We start from the raw sequence: 21,115 nt of genomic DNA, 5'->3' as shown, positions 1-21,115 counted from the left end.
CTGTCTCTTTTTGTCTTATTTTGTCTTTCAAAATTATAACCAACTGCAGGCCTTTCATTGTCTGGAATTATCATTAATTACGTTGAGGTATTTTGAAAAGCATCTCTAACTAGAGTTTAAATTCCAGAGTGTTGATTCTGCAACCTTAATTCTCTTAAGCTCCATACTGCCCCCTATTGAGTCACGTGGCCTGAGCATATGCAGAATGTTATGGACGACAAAGGGTACCATGAACAAAGCAGGTTTCTTCAAAAGATAGACGCCCCATTGTTTTTTCCTTCAGAGACTGATTCCAGTCTCTGAACACTTATCTCAAAGATGTATTTGTTTTGCTCAAGATGCCTAAGAGAGAGACCACCTTTCAGACTCAAGAGGAAGAACCTGGAACAGATTCCAGGAAACAAGCCTAGGGGGAACGGACATAAGATACTGATGACATCTGAATTTGCTAATTCACTTTGAGATACTTTCATCCCCTAAGGTCTCTTGCTTCAGGATCCCTCTCAAAACATTAAAATAAGTACACTTTGATTTTATTATTTCACAACTGATCTTTCTAGACACTTGGTCTTGGGGGAAAATCCTCAGATGATGTGCCTTGGGGACCTGTAAGCCCTGAGTCTAAAAGTAGACATTCTATTTCACAACAAAATATGGAGAGAACCATGCAATCCACTAGTCCTATGCACACCCAAATTAGGAGATGTCAGCACGACTGAACAGAAAAGGCAAATACAACATAAAACATTTAGGGACCATTTAAAATTATGATTGGCTATTTTCTCCCTAGGAACAATATATAAAGCTTAAAATGGATGAATCACTATATGTTGAGATCCCCAGGTGGACATGAGGGACACAGTATAATGTCACTCTAATCTATCTTCAGATAATTGCTTAGCAGTTATTCCCTCCAGCTGACATTTTATTTAAATTAAACCTAATACATGGACTATATTATCTATGTCTCTTGGCTAAAGAATGAAAAGATTGTAGCCTCTGACCTTTAAAATATTTTCTTTTTCTTCCTTTTTTTTTTTTTTTTTTGGTAGGAGTCAGGAAACTTTTCTAAAAACATGTTGAGGAAGGTAAAATTCTTTGAGCAAACGCAAGGCATATCCACCACATTTAAGAAAAATTACTCTTTGAAAGTCTTAAATCACATTTACCAATGTGTCTCTTCATAAGCCTGATGAGCTCTTCCTACAGGTTTCAAATGAAACCTAACAACTCCCACCCTAGCCTGGCAAATTTTCCCGAGTGATGCTGGTTCTTGAGCTCCTTTGGTCTCATGTAGAGACCACTCTCTAAGCAAAGGTTTCTGCTTTCTGCTAGTCTTAGCTATTGTCCAAACAATGTAATTAATTCAACATTGGATACTTTATAGCTTCTCATCAACTCTTCGGATTCCTTTCTCTTGGATTACTCTGTGTGTGTGTATGCCTAGGTATTTTGTTACAAGCAGATGAATTAGAGATAATTCATGGATTACATATATAGTGTGTGTGTGTGTGTGTGTGTGTGTGTGTATTTAGGTATTTTGTTATAAGCAGATGAATTAGAGATAAATATATATTTAAAAATTACCAGTCACTATATGTCACACAAACATTATGAATTTTTAAGAATACTAACACAAACAACCATATGCAACTCTTTTAAATGGTGATCCTTTCCCAAAGCAGAGAGAAAATAATTTATTGTGAATTTCCATATAAGGGGTGATTTTTTGAGAAAAACAGTCCTATTTTAAGTAACCTTTTTTTCTTAAGATGAGAAAGTACTTTTGCATGAAATATGCTCAATTTATGTTAATACAGCCCCTTCTTTTGGTGATTATTTTGCCTCGCTGGGATCAACTTAGGAATTTCAAGTATTATATGTCCAAAAACTGGCGCTCACATTAAGTTGGAGAGACCGGTTGGAATGCGAATCCATGGCATTTTGGATGTTAGGGCAAAAAGGAAAAGAGAACCGAAGAAAGAGAGAACTCCACCCACTAGCACCTTCTCTCCCTCTGAGGGTGAGCTGACCCCTGGAATATGTTCCACAACCATGCTTAGCAGCATCAACATCCCTAGGGTTCTTGTCTCCGTCACGTTACATACTTTTGTTTTCAGGGCTTGAATCGACACATAACAATAGAAAGGAACCTCAAATCTTCTCCAAGCAGATAACTCCCTGAAACCCCTCCCAAATACTCCACTAGGAGTTCATCTAAGTACCTCATATTTTTCACAGTCAAACCCTAACTCAAGACCCCCCCGCTCCACAAACTTGGCCTTCCTACCCCATATCCTACTCTATGAATGATGCTGAAACAGATCCTTGTGTACTTACAATCATTCTCCCTATTCTTGTAATAATAAGCCCCCCAGACTCTTGGCTGGTCTCACAGAGACCTTCCCTAAGAAAGAGACATATACTGGTCTACACCTCACATCCCTGTAAATTATCGATGGATGTCACCCCTTCTCCAGTCTATTCTTCACAGAAAAGTCAGAATGAACCTTCTATAAAATCTTTAGATTATGTCTTTCAAAGGCTTTCCAGGTCATTTTGCTTAGAATTCAAGGTCCTACAGTAGTCTACTTAGCCTTGCATGATCTTCTCCTTGTCCACCAACTTCTGATTTGACTCCATTTTCTCATGGTTTTCCTACTCTCTAGCCCAGGCTCCTGACTCTTCCCTGTCATGCTCTTCAACACTTCCAGCACACTCCTACCTCAGGGCCTTTGCAGATGCTGGTCCCTTGCCCTTCTTCTGGTCTCTCTTCCAATGTCACATTACTACAAAGGACTTTTTGAACAATCTCTTTAAAAGAATGTTGCACCACAAGCCTTTCCCACCAAGATTCTCCATTGCTTTAATACCCTTACTAAGACTGATCTCCCTGACCCTCAACATTTGATGTGTATCTCTGTACTTTCTCTCTCCTACTGTGACATGACATCCAAAAAGGCACAGCTTTTTGTTTTATTCTCTATCACAGCCTCAGTGCCTATGGATGTCTGACACAAAGCATGTAGCCAGTAAATGTCCCAGTTTTAAGATCCCTCCAAAAGAGGAAACATACGTTCTAGGAAGACGTAGTGCAACTTACAGGACATTCCAAATACAAAATAATCTTACATTTGGGGACTGATTTTATGTTTTGTAACCCGCAGCATTATAAAAAATCTAATTTATAAGTCCTGCTATTTTACAATTCTTTTCACTCCAATTCAAAAAAAATTCTAATCAGAGAAATTTACATTTTTAATCATGTTCTCATCACCTTTTTATGCAAATGTTTATTTAGCCCATGCCTGGTTGTAAATCCTTCTCCGCACAGAGGAAATGCTGGAAGCTAAGGCAACAATTGGTCCTATTAGTATTTTATTACTCATCATTCCTCCTGCATGTTAATGTGTGATGCTTCAACTAGAATCCTCCCCCCCAAAAAAATTAACTGAAAAAAAAATCTCATTCTGTGTTTTTCAAGAAAACAAATTAGTAACATTCAAGCAGATCGCATTTTTATGCAATTGTTATTAAAAACTCCTGTGGAGAGAATTAAAGAGGTTTACGCTACTTTAAAACAAACTAGGACTAATATCTATCTATATCTGTTTATCTGTTCTCTTTATAATACAAATATATCTTCCAGAATATCTTTTAATTATTATTATCTTCAACCTTTGGTTTTTGAGTTAATCCCCCCCCTTTTTTAAGATTTTATTTTTAAAGTCATTTTTATATCCAACCTGGGGCTGGAACTTACAACCAAGATCAAGATTTGCAGGGTCTTCCAAATGAGTCAACTCGGAGTTCCCTTTATAACAACACTGTGTGTTGTTCCATGACAAATGCAATCTAGTTTCAAAGTGAAGTTTCAGAACTAGTGAGAAAAACAACTTCATGTATCAAGGGCTTCTAGAATTGTGCAGACATCATATCCATTTGGACCATCTACTTGGATGCATCAGAAGCTCTTCAGCTGTTCACGAGTACAACTCTTTCTTTACCAGACTAGTATTGATAGCCACTCTGTAATGTTCTACGTGTTCAGGTCTGTCCACATGACTTTAGCAAAGTTTCAAAAGATAAGGCACTTCCGATAGGAGTTTTTAGACTATAACATCTCAACATGGCAGGGAAAAAATTAAAGATGAAAATATTGGCAAAGAAGAAGGAAGTAACCATTCATGGCTTTAATAACATCAGAATGAGTTGCTAACAAAATATGAGCTTTCCTGGCCCTTTGACTTTGTCCAAATCCTTTAAAAATGATGCCCATCTCTCTGCTTCGGCAGAGCACATCAGATACAGTCTCTGATCTGATGAATTACCATTTTCATTGCTCATTATTTCATTTGTGTAGTTCACTGGCCAAGTCACTTCCTTGCTTGTGTCTAAAAGTAAAATGCATTGGAATTATTCATTCCACAAATTCCATAAATATTTACTAACATCTAATGCGGAGTCCAAACATGGAGGGTCCTGGAAGACTATGTTTTGATCTAAAATACTCACTCTCAAGACTCATCATGAAGTGCTAGGGGAATGAGATGAATAAGAAAAAGTCAGATGTACTATAAATATCTGTGACAAAAGTGTATTGTTGGAACCACTTTACATATTAAAACAAAATAAGACAAACATTGATAAGGAACTTGGTATTATCAAGCACCATAGTGTGTCTGACCTATAACAAACACAGGATGTATTTATCTTTCATATTCAATTTTTAAAGTTAATCTGGACCAGCTGTAGGTCAGTTTTAGGGAAACTCTGATTAAAGAGACATCAAGGCAAATGAAAAAAAGTCATAGAAAATACAAAGAAAGTACACTTAACCCAAGTTTCATTTTAGGTACTATTAATTTCTCTCTCAATAGCTGTTTCATGTGGTGGCAATATGGTAGATTTTATAGAGATTTTAATCTTCCTCTGTCCAGAACCCAGAGACTCGGGGATATAAGGAATTCGAAAAAAAATGGCTTTATATTATTTGAAAAGCTTTGCCTGCACTAATGTAAAACTCTAAAACATAAGGGGCATCGCTGCCTGAATCCTTTCAAATAAATTCCTAAAACAGCATGAAAAGAATCTGTGGCCTTATTAAAGCTCAATTCGCCAGAGAGAATTCTACACAAGACCAATCCACCTTGAGGACAAAAGGAAATGCAGGGGCATCTCTTAAGCACTGTCCTGTCCTGGGTCTCTAAGGACACTCAGTGTCTGTGTGTTTGTCTCTCTCTGCGTATTTTGTCCTCCTTCTGCCCGCCACCACCAAACAGACCTTTAGGAGAAAGATAGTACTGTGCAGGCATGCTATTTGTTAAATTAGTTCCCCAAACGCACTTTAGCTTCACGGATGAAAATAATTTAGGGTAAAGAAGGTGTAGCTACATTGATAACCTCACCACTGGTCTCCATTACCTGAATGTCAAGTGCACATTTTTATTATGTTCTTAATGTATGCAGCTTCTTGAGCTTTTTAATAATGTAAATAGTGAAATGCCCAAGGTTCTATGTGGAAGACAAAAGCATGAAATAAAAGTTGATTACGCCGTGTACAAGGGGCGCTGACACAGATCCAAGTTTCCACTCTGCAGCAAAGCACCTTACATTTATTGATTTCTTTTAAAATTCTGATTAAAATAGCATCGCTATCCTTCAAAGGGTGTCCTTTTTGATGAAAGCATTTTGATGACAACTTATCTCTGTCCCTTCCAATGGGAAGGGCAACATCTACAGGGATAGGTGTTTAGAATCTAAAGGAAAGATTTCAGTGGCTGAAACAGTGGTTTATAAAGTCACTGGACAGTCACCATGAGTGCACCAAGATCTCTGGTGCAGCTCAGATAAATATTGGATTTATCTTCTGTATCAGTGAAAACAAAGGCCTGTATATCTGAGTCACAGATGAAATGATCCCAGCTATAACCATCACCTCCCCACCTAACAAACACATGCCCCAAATCCTGTTATTCTGCCTAAAATTTACCACGAGGGAGGGACATTTAATAAACTACGGTGGCTGTGCCATAAAATTAATCTTATAATAGTGTCACTGACAAATTACGAAATCTCTTTGCTCCTGATGGTAACAAGATACCATTAAGTTGCAATTGGTGGGAGACGTCAATAACATTTTAGCCTCCGAGTCACTGCCTGGTGGGGCAGGCAAGCAGAAGATTAGTCCAAGGACTGATGCACAGATGGAGGAAAATTGCCTCGGTATCTTCAGCTACACCTTCTAGGCACTTTCTTCCATTTGCTCCTAAAATTCAGTGCTTCAGTGCCTCGGTCTTTCAACAAAGCCTGAACTTGGTCTTTATCCCACCGAAGCGTAAATAATCATTAGCAGTTTCCTTCATTTCTGTTATTATAACTGAAGAGGTGTAAGCAGAACTGACCAGACAATTTCCTATTTATAAACAATCACGCTGGCTGTTGGGTGGAGAACAGATTGAATGGGGGACCAGAACAGAGCGAGAAGGTGATTTGGGGACCATGGCTGCATATCAATGAGACAAGGAAGTGATGGATGCCACATGTACCTGGGGGGAGAGGGTGTGTGTGAAAACTAACATAGAGACGAATGGAGATTTTGGAGCAGTGGTTTGAAACCCCAGCTGCACCTGTAAATCATTTGAAGAGCTTTTTAAAAATTCCAAAGCTCCAGCTCCACTCTGAGATTTGGACTTAATTTTCTGGGTACAACCTGGGCACCTGCATCTTCTCACCCTGAGGGCTGAGAACCACTGAGTCTGGGCTAAACTTGAACAACTAGATGGGATAGATGTGGAGAGGTTAAGTAGAGGGAATATTCTCTTCTATGGCAACTAGATTTCTAAAACGAGTAAGTGGTTTAATGGCAGTGCCAGTGACAGAGAAAGAGGAGACTGGGGACCCAGATTTTTATGTGAACTCTCCTGGTTTTTTGACTTGGTAATTTTGAAAAACATATACATATCCATTTTGTGTAAGTCACAAAACCCAAAAAAAAACAAAAAAAACTGAGAAGGATCTGACATGTAGGTGACCAGTTGCAAATTCTGTTTAAATCAGGGAGTTAAACTCTAATTATGGATTTCAGACGTTCACAGAATAGGAGTGAAATTCTTTGGAGACTCTTGGAAACACGTAATTAATTATCTGATCCTTCATTATGAATAAAGGTGACCTGGTGTACTTGATACATTGTAACCCTCCCTCCCTCCCTTCCAAGTCGAGTTATAACACTCTTTGTAAAGCAACATAAAAAAATTTTTGCAAGGTAGTGGGTTAAGTAGTAAAGCTAGATCCTCATATCTGATTAACTCTCAAGTCTGTGCTGCTTCCCAAAAGTGATTTCCAGCACTTTTTTTGGGGGGGGGGAGTTATAGAGTTTTAATTTTGAAAATATAATTTATGTAGATAGGAGTTTTAAAAAATTTATGTCAGTATCTCAACAAAGCCTACCATATTTCTAATAATATTTTAAAAGTTGAATACCAGAACACGATGAATCTTGTAACCAAGGATCCTTGATGGTATCACCAACCTTGATGGTAACACCACACACACACACACGTGCACACACACATGCACACGCAGTAGTTATCCAAATAGTCTGAATCGGATCACATCAAGAGTTACATTTTAAAACATTTCCTTCAGGAGAATTCATTATATAGTGAAATTGTCAAACACTCTATACTTTGTTTCTTAAATCATATTTATATCGTGATACACCAAGGGAGTAATTGTCACAAACCTCAGAGATGAAGGGATCGCTTATTAATTCACACATGTAATTATTTAGTTCATAATTTAGCATTCAGTTTTGTCTAAGCCTGGACTAATTTTTAGGGAAAAAAAAAAGAAAAGACGTTTATACCTTTCTGTTGGACCTTGAACTATAGATATTATAATCATAAACATACCAGAGGATCTGTCATATCTCAAATACTTGATTTCCATGAGATTGTAGATAAATCTTATTATTTGCAGAATCCTATGAGCATAGAATTTCCCCTCTTTCCTGGACTGAGAGTATGCTTACTATGTATCACATAAGAAAGAAAATAAAGGGGTCTTTGGGAAGATGGAAAGTCATGCTATAAACATATACTTCACAGTGGAAAAGACAAAGGTCATCTCTGACACAAAAATTTTACTCCTCAGGACATACTGCAATCTCAGTGAAGAACCAGAATGACAGGAACGGTTCCTGTTGCATCATAAATAGGATTCAAAACCATGGGGAAGCATCTGTGGAAAGTTTACATTACCTATTCCAGGTAGGATCCTTAAAGCAACCCAATTGATTAAGGACTCTGCTGTGTGCTGAATTTTTCTTGCAGGAAGAAAACAGGGGCCATGTCCCCAAGAAAGCTGAAGATCAAACAAATAAAGAAGAGGAAAATTAATCTAAATCAAAACAAAACATGAAGGAGGTTACTTGGATCACTAAACTGTGAGAGAGCATTTTATTTATTTATTTATTTATTTTTTAAAAAGATTTTATTTATTTTATTTGACAGACAGAGATTACAAGTAGGCAGAGAGGTAGGCAGAGAGAGAGGGGAGGAAGCAGGCTCCCTGCTGAGCAAAGAGCCCCATGCGGGGCTTAATCCCAGGACCCTGGGATCATGACCTGAGCCGAAGGCAGAGGCTTTAACCCACTGAGCCACCCAGGCGCCCCCAGAGAGCATTTTATTTATTTTTTCCCCGTTTTATCGAGATATAACACAACGTACATCTCAACATACGTTGTGAAATAATTACTGCTCTGAGTTTAGTTAGCAACCATCATCTCATACAGATATCTTAAAAACAAAGCAAAAAAGAAAAGAAAAATAGTTTCTTTCTCCTGGTGATGAGAACTCTCAGGAGGTTTGCACCTTTGATCACCCTTCTTCTATTCCTCCAGAGATGGCATTTTAATTAAACGATAAATTCTATAAATAGAGATGTATGCCAGCATTTTCCAGATATTCATCAAGAAAACCTTTTCTTCTATAATACCTGTTGGCATCCTGCTGAATGAGTGAGTTACGTCAGCTACTGGGGGAACAATGAATTTGTGGAACCCACCTGTCCACACAAATATCACATCTGGCGGCCTCGGTCCTAGGGTCTCATGCCCTCAGTCTGAAACTTGCAATAATTGGGAGTACCTTATTAGCCTTCCCCCTTAATATGTATACATAATGCATATATATATTTGTATTAAAAAGCTAAGTGTTGAAATTCCTTCCTAAGTTTTATAGCAAATGAGCAAAGAATCATTTACCTAATTAATACAATTTATTTCATGGCAACAAGTACGTGACATTCACGCATCATTTTGATCAGCCTTTACCGAGTGAATAAGAGGAATCAGATATTGGGTTGGAAACTGAGTAAGACTTGGTACAGCCTTCAAAAAGCCTGAGCCCAGTCAAATGGAAGAGGCCACATTAGATGGAGATCTGATTATTTGCCCAACCACGGTACAGAGAGGGTACAGAGGGTCTTTAAGCCGAGTCTTGAAAGCTGAGTGGGAAAGTGGCAGACGGACAAAGGGACTTGGGGGCGGGAGGGAGGAGGAGGATATTCAAGTGGCATGTTCAAATGCAGGAAGCTGTGAGGGAGAATGGCATGTTCCGAAAGCCGCCTTAATGGGCGTGCAATAGTGTGAGGAAAATAGAACATACACAAACAAATGGCAGAACATCTTTTTATGGATTTCAATTACTACACATCAGCCTGACAGGACTAACAAAGACACCTGCCCCACCAAGTATAGAGAATGTGACCCCTGTTCCAAAATCCTGTCTCCTTCTGGCTTCACAACCGCTGTAAGATAGGACAGTGGGACCCATGGTTGAGGGGAGACCGTGGTTGAGGGGTTTGCCCAAAGGACAAAGTCAGTCACATAGACTGAGGCTGAAGGTGTGGGCCAGTCCTCCACTGGCTTCAAGGAGAGGCTCCCCAGGCCAGGATTCGTCAGCAAGTGCGTGTGGTACGATGAACATCGTAGGGTCATTCCAGTCACCGTCCTGTTTCCTGTCAGGAGCTTTCTCGCTGTGTGTGGCAGAGGGGACTCTGGGCACAAGGACACCATCTCTAATATCACCCTTTCTGTTTCCAGCCTCACGAGTGCAAGTGTGGGTGGAAACACCAGATTGTGCTTCTAAGTGCGCACTTCTTCACCTGTGAGTTGGGATAAGTTCGAGGCTATGTGTCTCTGTACGGCCCATGGCAGGCAATGGTGGCTTCTGTGGGCTGCCCAGCCACAGTGGAAACACTGGTCATTCTGCCTAAACCCTGCTGGGATCCCTGAATTCCCTCTGTGGACTTATCTGTTATAGGAGCCTCCCTCAGGCTTGGTGAGATTTTGCAGTGGAAATCGTCAAGACTCAGATAACTTTGCTGATGCCCTGTGAGGATGAAGGGCTTTGATGTCGGTAAGAACTTGGAATGGTTGCATCCACACTCAGATGGGAAAAGAGGCCAGTGCTCACTTGTGACAAAAACGGGGCGAGGGGGTGCGGAGATGGGGGGAAAGCGGGTTTAGTGATGCCAAAGTGAAGATGCCTTGTGCGTGACACACAAAGGAAACGCTTGTGTAAGAAATAAAAAAATCAAAAGGAGCCCGTAGCATTTGCCAGAGGATGAGAAAGAAGTACAGCTACCGAGGTTGGAAGAGACTGCAGACAATGATTCCCCTCCTTCTCCCTCCTCCTGCTTTTCTCTTTAATAAAATCCAGAAATGAAATCAGCTTAAAATATGACTTCCTCAGTTCAGCTTCTCATCAGGAAGGTGAGAGACTGGAACATTTTCTGGTAGCCCCCCAAACTGCCCCACCCTCAAGGAAGACGATAGCGACTTACACTTTCAATGCTTTTCCGATTGAGAAATTATATGCTTAATGGGCTTTCTCATACCTGATAATGTATTAGGAATTATCTTTGCTTTCAAGAAGAATATCTGCTTGGAAAGACAGCTCCTGCTACAAAAACCCTCAAAGTGGATACCAATTCCAGGCCACCACTAAGCAGTAATGCCTGGAAAATGGACAGTGGAGGTATGTCAGACAATATCCAAATGATGGAATCATCCAGAATGCAGTTTCTAGCAATTGTCTTGCCTTTTGACTGCTTGACCTACTGTGCTTTTTTACCACAGAAGGAAGCTTATTCTTGGGTGGGATGCAACAGATAGAGTATTAAGATAAAGTATTTCCCAAAACCAAAAGAAAGTGGCAAAAAATCAGATTCTTTGAGAAACCCCCTAATGGAGGAAACCTGGAGATAAGACATTTAATAGAGAAACTGGACTATCCACAGAATCCTAGAATGGGTGATCTATGGGAAGACATCTGTGTCAAGTGTATTCCCCATTTGTTTGTGTGAACACTTAGTTAACTCATGGGGTCCAACAGGTCTGAGCTCAGCGCTTTGCAATAGAACTCAGCACTCCCTGGCAAGACACAGATCAGTTCCCTAGAAAACGCTGACAATGAGCCCGCATGGATGTAGACTCTGGAATGACAAAGCAGCTTCTGTGAAACTCTGTACCAAGAGAATCTGAATAGATAATTCTCAAAGGAAGATGTCAGGGGCAGGAGAATTGGTAGAGGAGATGAGGGAGGTAGAGAGCAAGGGAAGAAGTAGTAATCATTCCCTTTTGCTGCTAACACATGAGACATCTCTTAATTCATCAAATCATTTCAATAACTTCATGAAGTGGGTCTCACTGTCATTAGTTCTTCATAAATGAAGAAACTGATTTTTTTTGAGAGGCTGATTGACAACAAGAAGGGGCCTAAGTTGGAATTTGAACCTGTGTTTTCTGATATTAAAGTGATTTCCTTGATTAAGCCTCACTAATAGTATGGCTTATATAAAGCCCTACATAAACTTTAAAACTCTAAGTAGCAATGAAAGAAATACAAATAAATAAAAAAGTGACACAGAATATGTTAAATAAAATTATAAATCATAAAATGTGAATGTAGATGAGATTCTTGGGAAAACAAATGATAAACTCATATATTTCTGGTGGTACTATAGATGTGTACAGCCCATTGAATCCCCAATCTCACCTATACCTATATTAAGAGTCCCTAAATATATTTATATCCTTGGATTTAGTAATCTTACAAATTATCCAAAATAACAATTCAAAATTAGAAAATGGCATACTTAGGAAAATGTTCACTGCAGCCTTATTCATTATAGTGAATAATGGAAACAATTTGTATATCCAATAGGGGAGAATCTAGAAAAAAATGTTGCTATATTAACTCCACAGTACATTAAGTAAGCATTAAAGTAACAAATAAGTGTCAATATGGAGAATGATAAAGAACACCGTATATAAAATTGTATGTTCTGATTATAAGTAGGAACAAAATATATATGTGAGTAAATACTAGCTAGTGACCACAAAAAAGATAATAGTCATGCTAGGCTAAAGTAGCTATGAACACATTTAAGAAATCTTAATCCCCTTCTCACCGTATAATTTAAAATTGTACTCATTTAAAGTATCCATTGAATTAAAATACAGACCCACAAACACAATATCATCGGAGTGTGTGTTCATGTGGTTAAATGGTTTCCAGCATCTACAATATTATTTTGTTACATCATTAACCATTTGATAGTGGAGGAAGAGGGAAGGAGATACACTTTGTATGATGCCAGGATAAAATAGACCTATTTTAACATAATGGTGAAAATCAATTGTTTTTATATTATGGCAGCCCATGAAAAATTAGATAAGATTACGATTGGTTGACATAATTGTCAGTGTATATGATTTAAAAATTTTTTTATAAACTGTATATAATTTTAAATGGCTCTATGACCAACAGTCTTTTCCACTGTGTATTATAGCTTTCACCTTCTCACAGTCCCTCCATCCCATTTCCTTTTTATTTTTAAAAGATTTATTTATTGTGTGAGAGACAGGCAGAGAAAGAGAGAGAGCAAACAGAAGTGGCAAGCAGAGGGAAAAGCAGGCTCCCTGCTGGGCAGGGAGCCCGATGCAGGACTTGATCCCAGGACTCTGGTATCATGATGTGAGCCGAAGACAAATACTTAACCAACTGAGCCACCCAGGAACCCCCCCACCCCCCGCCCTGCCAATCCCATTTTCTAGGAAAAAAAGCTCAAGAAATTAGCTCAGCTATGGAATTCTTCTACTCCTTCATTTTCTGCTCTATAATGTCACCCATGTACCCAGCAAGGTCTCTTCCAACTCTGGGAAGTCATTTTGTCTTTGTCCAGGCAAGAAGCAGCATTTGAAGAAACAAAACCAAGTCCTCGGGCACTTGCTTCAGCCTCATGTAAGACTAAAGGTGAGCAAGCAAGCGTGCATCATCTGTCTCATACGGTCTCATGTTCATCTCTGTCCACTCTTGGTCTCATTCTTGGTTTTAGGCAGTAAACCTTAGCATTTGCTGCTCCTTTGTCTTCTAGAAGTGAGATGAAAATAGAGAAGCTTCTTGGAAGGCAAAGGTGCTTCCTAGTTTATAAATGTTACAAATCATTAGAAATTTACAAACCATGTCCCTGCCCTTCCCTCCACATTATACTTACTCATTTGTGCATAAAAAGAAACACAAATTAAGTGGAATTTAGGTACTATTCTGTTTCTTTTGGACCAGTTAGCACCTCTGTTTACCTTCTCTTTCATTCTAAAATGTGTGTGTGTGTGTGTGTGAGAGAGAGAGAAAGAGAGAGAGAGAGATGCATAGTGGAAAGAGATGTGCCTTTAATAGATTTGGGAACAGAAAAAAAGTTGTTTGTCTCCAGACATGACTTTTTCTATCTGCTCTGACTATGGGGCAGGTTTCCTTATGGATCTGCGTGCTTTTGACTGTGCTGACATTATAGTTAAATTCACCACTGGTAGATAAGCCTTCTGCCTTTTCTTGATCTGCTCTGGTTGGGTAGACATCTCTGTTTAACTCATCTCGCCTCCTGCTGACAATGAAGCCTTTTCTGGGGGTGTGGCTGTGATGCCCCTTCAGCCTAGGGCTTCAAAGCTCAGGACAGAAGTGCCCTTGGCTACGTGATGGCACCCCAAGTGCCAGGGACAATTTGTCTGGCTATCTCAGGGTCCTATCTCTGCTACATAAGAACCCAAGTTTCCAGGCGTCCCTCTGACCTAGTGGGCTGAACTGCTGGGCTCACTGGGATGCTGTAGGAGGCTGCCCAGGACATAGCTTCCTGTCCTGGTGCACACCTCATTTTCACTGACACACCTCTCATTCTTTGGGCTAAAATGCCAAGAGACAAAGTTGGCAGGCACACACTCTGCAGCTTCATTTCCTCCCTTCCACTGTCATTCCTTTTTGGCAGAATTCCTCAGGCTCAGCAAAGGAGTATGCTTTCCCTTCTCTTTCTTGGCATCATATTCTCTTACTAGCAGAGAGTGAGCCTAAGGGTATTAAGTTGTCCCCCACGCCCCCCAAATAGAATATGACATGAGTTCTCTGGGCTTGGCTCTTGATAAACTTAAAAAAACAAAAAACAAAAAACTAGAAAATTTAAAAAAAAAAAAAAAAAAAAGAACAAACAAAAAAAATGCCCTGAACAACTTTATAGCCATGCCAGAGTCACAAGAATGGAGTGTAACCTACATTGATCAGCTGTACCCCACAGCCCCCGCAAAAAGCACCTTAGAAGATGTACAAAATAAATAACTGTTTTCAGGAACCAGACAACAGATAGTGCAGGACTGTGATGACTGAAAGACAGGAAACTAATAAGCAAAGATAAGACAACACCTGTGTGTCTTTGTGTGGAAGAGATTTCTGGAAAGTGGGCAGAGGAACTAGGCAGAGGGTGGTTGCCTCCCTGAGTTGAGAAAGCGGTGATCGGAGTTTGAGGAGTCCAGAAAGCCTATATATAAGGTGCTCAATAAGGTGAGTTATCAGGCAATGCTAAATAAAATCTCAATTAGAAGTCATCCCACACCCCTAAAAATGGCTGACATTAAAATGAATGACCGTACTCATGTTGGCAAAGGCTCTAACTCCCATATGTGGCTGAGGGGAATGTGAAATGGTACAACCACTTTAGAAAACAGTCTGCACTTTACTATGTAGTTAAACATATACTGTGTACATAGCTGAGCCATTATACTCCTAGTTCCTTTCCCAAGAGAGATAAAAACATATATCTGTACAGAGAGGGTTTCTTAAGAGAGAAAGAGATTAACACATGAGCAGAGCTCGAGGAGGTAGGGACAGAGGAAGAGGAAGAGAGAGAATCCCAAGCAGACTCCACGCTTCACATGGCGGTTGATCCCACGACCCTGAGATCATGACCATAGCCAAAATCAAGAGTCGGATGCTTAACTGAACCATCCAGGAGTAACTATACAGACACTTTTTAAACAAGACACTTTTACGTAAATGTTCATAGTAACTTCATTCACAGTTACACTGCACTGGAAAAGCAGATGTCCCTCAGCTGGAATAGAGAAGCAAATCTAGATAATATCAGACAATGCGATTAAAAAATGCAACAAAATGGAAAAAAATGCAACAAAGCGGGTGAACTGCTAATATTCCTGGATACCACCTGGAAGCCTCAAAAACACTATGCTGAGCAAGAGAAGCCAGGTAGAAAAATGTCTATCAGAGGGTTCCATTCTTACAAAACTCTAGAAAAATGAAATCTAATCAATGGGTAAGAAAGCTTAACAGTGATTGCCTGAGGCGACAGAAAAAGAAGGGCCATGAGGGAACTTGGTGCGGTGATAGTAATGTATTATACGACTTGACTTAGTGATAAAAACATGGTAGATAAATCTGGGGTATTTAGCTTTTTAATTTTTATTTTTTTTAAAGATTTTATCCATTTATCTGACACAGAGAGAGAGAGCGATATCACAAGCAGGCAGAGCATCAGGCAGAGAGAGAGGGAGAAGCAGGCTCCCCGCCGAGCAGAGAGCCCGATGTGGGGCTCCATCCCAGGACCCTGAGCTCATGACCTGAGCTGAAGGCAGAGGCTTAACCCACTGAGCCTCCCCGGCATCCCTGGGCTATTAAAAAGATTTTATTTATTTTAGAGCTAGACATAGAGAGAGAGAGTGGGGGAAGGGCAGAAGGAGAGGGAGAGAAAGAATCAGACTGAGCACTGAGCACAGAGGCCAACACGGGGTTCGATCCCAGGACCCTGACATCATGACCTGAGCTGAAATCAAGAGTCAGATGCTTAACTGACTGAGTGCCCCAGGTGCCCCAGATGAATCTGTTTAACCTCATCCAAATACACACTTAACATGGTGTTTGTTATCATATATACATTATACCTCAATATCGTTGGTTAAAATAAAACAACTGGCTTCTTAATTCTTTTAAAATACCAGAGATGATCTCTTCAAGATTAAATATTTTATCTTAAAAAACAATTTTTAATATTAAGATATTAATTTAGGGGCATTGGGGAATATGCACATCTTGCATCTGTTTTAAAATAATCCAGTGTCCATGGATCAAGGGGGCCACGTAGAAGACACAAGCTGTCTGTGTGCTGCTACATACTGAAGCTACGGGGTGAGTATGCTCCTCTGTCAACTTCGGAATGAATCCGCAGTCTTTTTTATCTGAAATATTTTTCAAACCTAACAGATTGCATTTCTTTAACTAAGATATTATCTTTAATATATTTTAGGGTGACATGTATGTTTTAACCTGCTCCTGTCCCTATGCTCATTCCCAGATAGTGTGGTGAAGTCTTTCTGGGTCTTTCTTATGTTTTCTCAACTGTCCTTCGCTTTTCTCTTTTTATTTTTTAGTCAATGGCAGCTCTCAGATGTGAAACAACGTGTGTCACACATGTAAGTTAAGACCTGAATAATCTGAGGGGAAATGGGTTAAATCTGAGGCTGGTTCATTCTATGAAACGATAATGAATTTCAGTAAACCTGGCCTGCAGAAGAGAGGCTCTTTCAGGAATAAACAAATTGTAGAGAAACACCCACTTGGTTCCATGAGCTGAATGTCAAGTCTGCTTTAACAAGCTGATAGAAACGGACAGAACCAAGAAGCCAGTTCAACACAGTGAACACCAAGAGACAGTTGTGAAAATTTTTCAAAGGGAAAGGAAGTGGGACTTCATTATCTTCATCCTAGTTCTCCCTTTGAAGGCATCAGAATTCTTGCTAACTTCAGGGAAAGTGAGTGGCAGGCTCGAAGTCACATGAGAGGGGTTTGGGTCCACAAGCACTGAGCCCCGTCCTGATGAACACAAGACTCTAACAGGCTCCACGTTGACAAAGCCTCCTAGCCTTTCCAGTGAGATCGAAGCTCAGAATGCAGTCCGTCAGCATAGAAACTGATGAACAAAGTAGAAGGCAGTGTTCAACTACGTAGGCAGGGATGCCCTTTAGAGAAACTAATGTCCCTTCCAGTTTCTTGGTGTTGTACAAAATGGAATATGGCATTTCCTTCTTGATCCTATTATCTCTAGAACCACCCATTCTTTCTGTTAATAACACCCCAAACTGTTTTTCTAATGAGCAAGAATGGACCAAAAAACAAAAACAAAAACACCCAAACCCAAAACCACGTACTGATTACCAACAAAGAACATACACTTCTGCAGTCACACTCTGATGTGATAAATTAGAGTTCTGTTTTCTAAAACCAACACATTATGGATGAACTGGGAACTGTTCTTCATGTTGAACTAGAACAACACAACACCAGGATGTTTAACAGTGCAAGCTGTACAGAAACAACACTTAATCCCATTATTGTGGGGCTCTAATATTCCTGTGGACACAGTTTTTTAAAATTTTAACTTAAACTCCTTGTAAAACATTTCACCTTAGTAACAGGAGCTTAAAGAATTCCAAAGGGAAGAGTATGACTATACAGAACAAGGGTCAGAAAAACATTTTAGGGGCGCCTGGGTGGCTCAGTGGGTTAAGTCTCTGCCTTAGGCTCAGGTCATGATCTCAGGGTCCTGGGATTGAGCCCCACATCGGGCTCTCTGCTCAGCGGGGAGCCTGCTTCCCTCTCTTTCTCTCTCTCTCTCTGCCTGTTTCTCTGCCTACTTGTGCGCTCTCTCTGTCAAATAAATAAGTAAGATCTTTAAAAAATAACTTATTTTACTTTTGTAAAGATTTTATTTATTTATTTGACAGAGAACTAGAGAGAGAACACAAGTAGGCAGACAGACAGAGGGACAAGGAGAAGCGGGCTCCCTGCTCAGGGAGCCCCTCGATCCTAGGATCCTGGGATCATGACCCGAGCTGAAGGCAGCCACTTAACCGACTGAACCACCCAGCCGCCCCCAGAAAAAAATTTAGAATAGAAAAGTCTTACATTTCTTTCTTTTCCAAGATGTTCTGTATTTAATTATTCTGAAGGACCTCAGGTAGAGAGTACGATACTCTAGGGATCTAACATTTCTGTGGATGTAAAGAAGTAAATCATTATCCTTGCCTTTGGGAAGTTTACATGGTTTTTTGAGCAAAAAAATAATCATGTCATCAGAATAATGATAGAAAGTTACATATACACACATATAATACATGTATGGTGTGGGTCCGTCCGTCCATCCATCCATCCATCCTCCTCCAACGTGGTGCTCAGTGTTATTGGGAGTGAGTCCTATAGCACTGTGGGAAAGCCGTAGATCCATAAAAGATAAACTGAAAAAGAAGGAAATGCTTTCTAGGAGATAAGCTAGATCTTAAATTCTGGGTATAATTCATAAAATAACAGAGGAGGGAAGTGCCTCAAGGATAAGGGGGGGACAATAAAAACAAAGGCAAAGAATCAAGAATCAAGATGATATACTGTGGGACCAACGGCAGAATAACATTGAGCTCAGTTAAAGGAAATTAGGCTGGAGCCAGACTGGGAAAAGCCTTGAACGCCGGTCATTAGGAATTTGTGGTTTATCCTGAGAGCAAAGCAGAGTCACTCACTGAACATGTTGAGTAGAAGGCTGATGGGATAGAGATCGTTATGTGAACGAGACTTGTAATCAATGCTGAATACGAACCAGGAGCCAGGGACCAAAGAAGTGGAGGCCAAATGAAATTTGTAAAGTACATCCTCAAATGATGAATGAAGAACATTTCTAAGTAGTAGTAAATTCTCAATAAAATTAGGTGCTTTGAGAGTGCCTGGGTGGCTCAGTGGGTTAAAGCCTCTGCCTTTGGCAAGGGTCATCGGGCTCTTTGCTCAGCGGGGAGCCTGCTTCCCCCTCTCTCTCTGCCTGCCTCTCTGCCTCCTTGTGATCTCTCTGTCAAATAAATAAATAAAATCTTAAAAAAAAAAAAAAAAGGTGTTTCAAGTCTGCACACATTGCCGAATTTCAAGACAATTCAACACAAAACACTGATTCCATATCTTTTGGGAGTTGTGGGAGAAAGACAGCAGGTTTTATACCAGAGTTATGAAGTTATAGGAACACAGAGAAGGATGGGTTCAGTTCTCATCAGGCAGGAGGAGGTGGGAGATTCGTGCTGGATCCTGCAAAGTGGGGTAGAGTTTTGAGAGAAAGACAAGGGAGATGAGGGGATTCAGGTGCAGAGGAGCACAGGAAAATGTCCAGAGGCTGCATTAGGGAACAGGGTATATGGCCTGCCTGGTGCATCTGTACTTACGGAAGCGGCTCTTGCAAAAGGAAAGATAGAGGGGAGGCTTCTTCAAGGAAATCCCCTTTGGGTTTCCGTCTCCTTATGGAGAGCAACATTTTATAGCTTGAATTCACACTGAATTCACGTCAAAAGTTGAAAGATAATCAATCTGTAACAGGGAGCTGAAACAGAATCGTGACGGGGCTCAGTCAACAGTGGGGATCGTGAGGGAAAAATGAGGCCTTGGAAGAGCTGAAGGACCACACCAAGAGTCCAGGCACACAGCGACTGACGCAGATGCCGAGGCAGGGCTGGAATGGAAGGGATGGGCGCTGAAGAGCCTCATGAAGAACACAGTTGACTAGATGTTGATACTACAAGATTGCTTCTGATCGCAAGATCGCTTCTGATCGCTGAGGCATCCATTTCCAAGACACCCATCTCAAGTCAACATACTACCACTGTGGGACATGGCTGCTCGTAAAACCCCCAGCAGAGGAACCAGGCCTCTCCCACACATGAAGTTCCCCTTCTATAAAGCCCTGGGTCACTGAGGTAACCGACCACCTCAGTGATCCCAAGCTTTCCTACCTAAGCCGTACTTCCCACTTTCATGTTTTAAATGTGTCCCTCATGAGCCCATTAACTCATGGACACCCCATCCCTGGACCCAAAAAAGGGGGCTCCCTCTTCCTACCCATGACTTCACTGTGGGCCCCTGGGTGTCCCTTCCACCTTTTAGAATCTGTGAAGAATAAATCTTCTTCCTCAAAGTTCCCCGAAGATTGTTGCGAGATGTGTTTTGAAACTATAAGAACTAGAAGGACTGGTTGAGCCCCAACACTGGCTCTGACCGGCGAAAAGTCAGTGGGGGGGCCTCAGTGCAGGTCCTATGGGCCCAGGTGACTCCAGCAGGCAGAGACCAACACAAGAACTTCTCAACTGAACAGATATAAAAGTGAAAGGAGGTTATTCACATATTTTGAAGGCCCAGTTACCAGGAGAACAGTAATTCCTTTGAGATAAAAAGGAGAAGGAAATGCACTCGTGTGTGTGTGTGTGTGTGTGTGTGTGTGTGTGTGTGTGTTTAAATTTCAAGAGCAATGTAAACAGTTCTGTGTTTCAGAGCTGTTAATTTTGATGGAAGGGTGACTCATTCGGTCATTTAAACAATTAACAACACAGAAAGTAAGCCTTGGAGAGATAGTTTAAAGATTAAAATATACAGGCGACCTACCTGCCCGACAGCTATGAGAGTTATGTGAGCAGAAACATGCAGAATCGGAAGGAAAGAGTGTAAGACAGGAGAGGAAGACTCATTCTTAGGGAATAACTATTTTAGGAGGCAGGAGGTGGAAAAGAAGACTCCAGCCAAAACCCCAGAACCAACTAGAGAAAGTGGAAAAACACAAAGATTCTCAGATATAACTGATGGCAAGGTTAAAAAAAAAAAATGGTAACAATTGCCTCAAATTCTAAAAAGGTTCCAGGTAGAAAAGCTGGAAAAACTGGTTAGGTTAGAGAAGAGAAGTGTTCACT

The 21,115-nt window shown here is 40.4% G+C and overlaps 1 protein-coding gene across 3 annotated transcripts in view; it reads right to left on the bottom strand.

Annotated features, from left to right (window-relative positions):
• CHRM3 (cholinergic receptor muscarinic 3) overlaps window positions 1-21,115 on the bottom strand; it is a 502,304-nt gene that overhangs the window by 225,498 nt on the left and 255,691 nt on the right. For 2 of the 3 annotated variants that reach the window (XM_059170341.1, XM_059170340.1), the window contains exon 4: window positions 8,265-8,367. The exons of the other annotated variant lie outside the window; for it this stretch is intronic. The gene's annotated coding sequence lies outside the window, so the exon portion shown is untranslated. The remainder of the gene's footprint in view (window positions 1-8,264; window positions 8,368-21,115) is intronic. 3 annotated transcript variants of the gene reach the window in all.

This window comes from Mustela lutreola, chromosome 4, assembly GCF_030435805.1.
Source record: "Mustela lutreola isolate mMusLut2 chromosome 4, mMusLut2.pri, whole genome shotgun sequence".
NCBI classification, from domain to species: Eukaryota; Metazoa; Chordata; class Mammalia; order Carnivora; family Mustelidae; genus Mustela; species Mustela lutreola.
The sequence above is the reverse complement of the archived record's forward strand: the minus strand, read 5'-3'. Positions and strand labels throughout refer to the sequence as shown.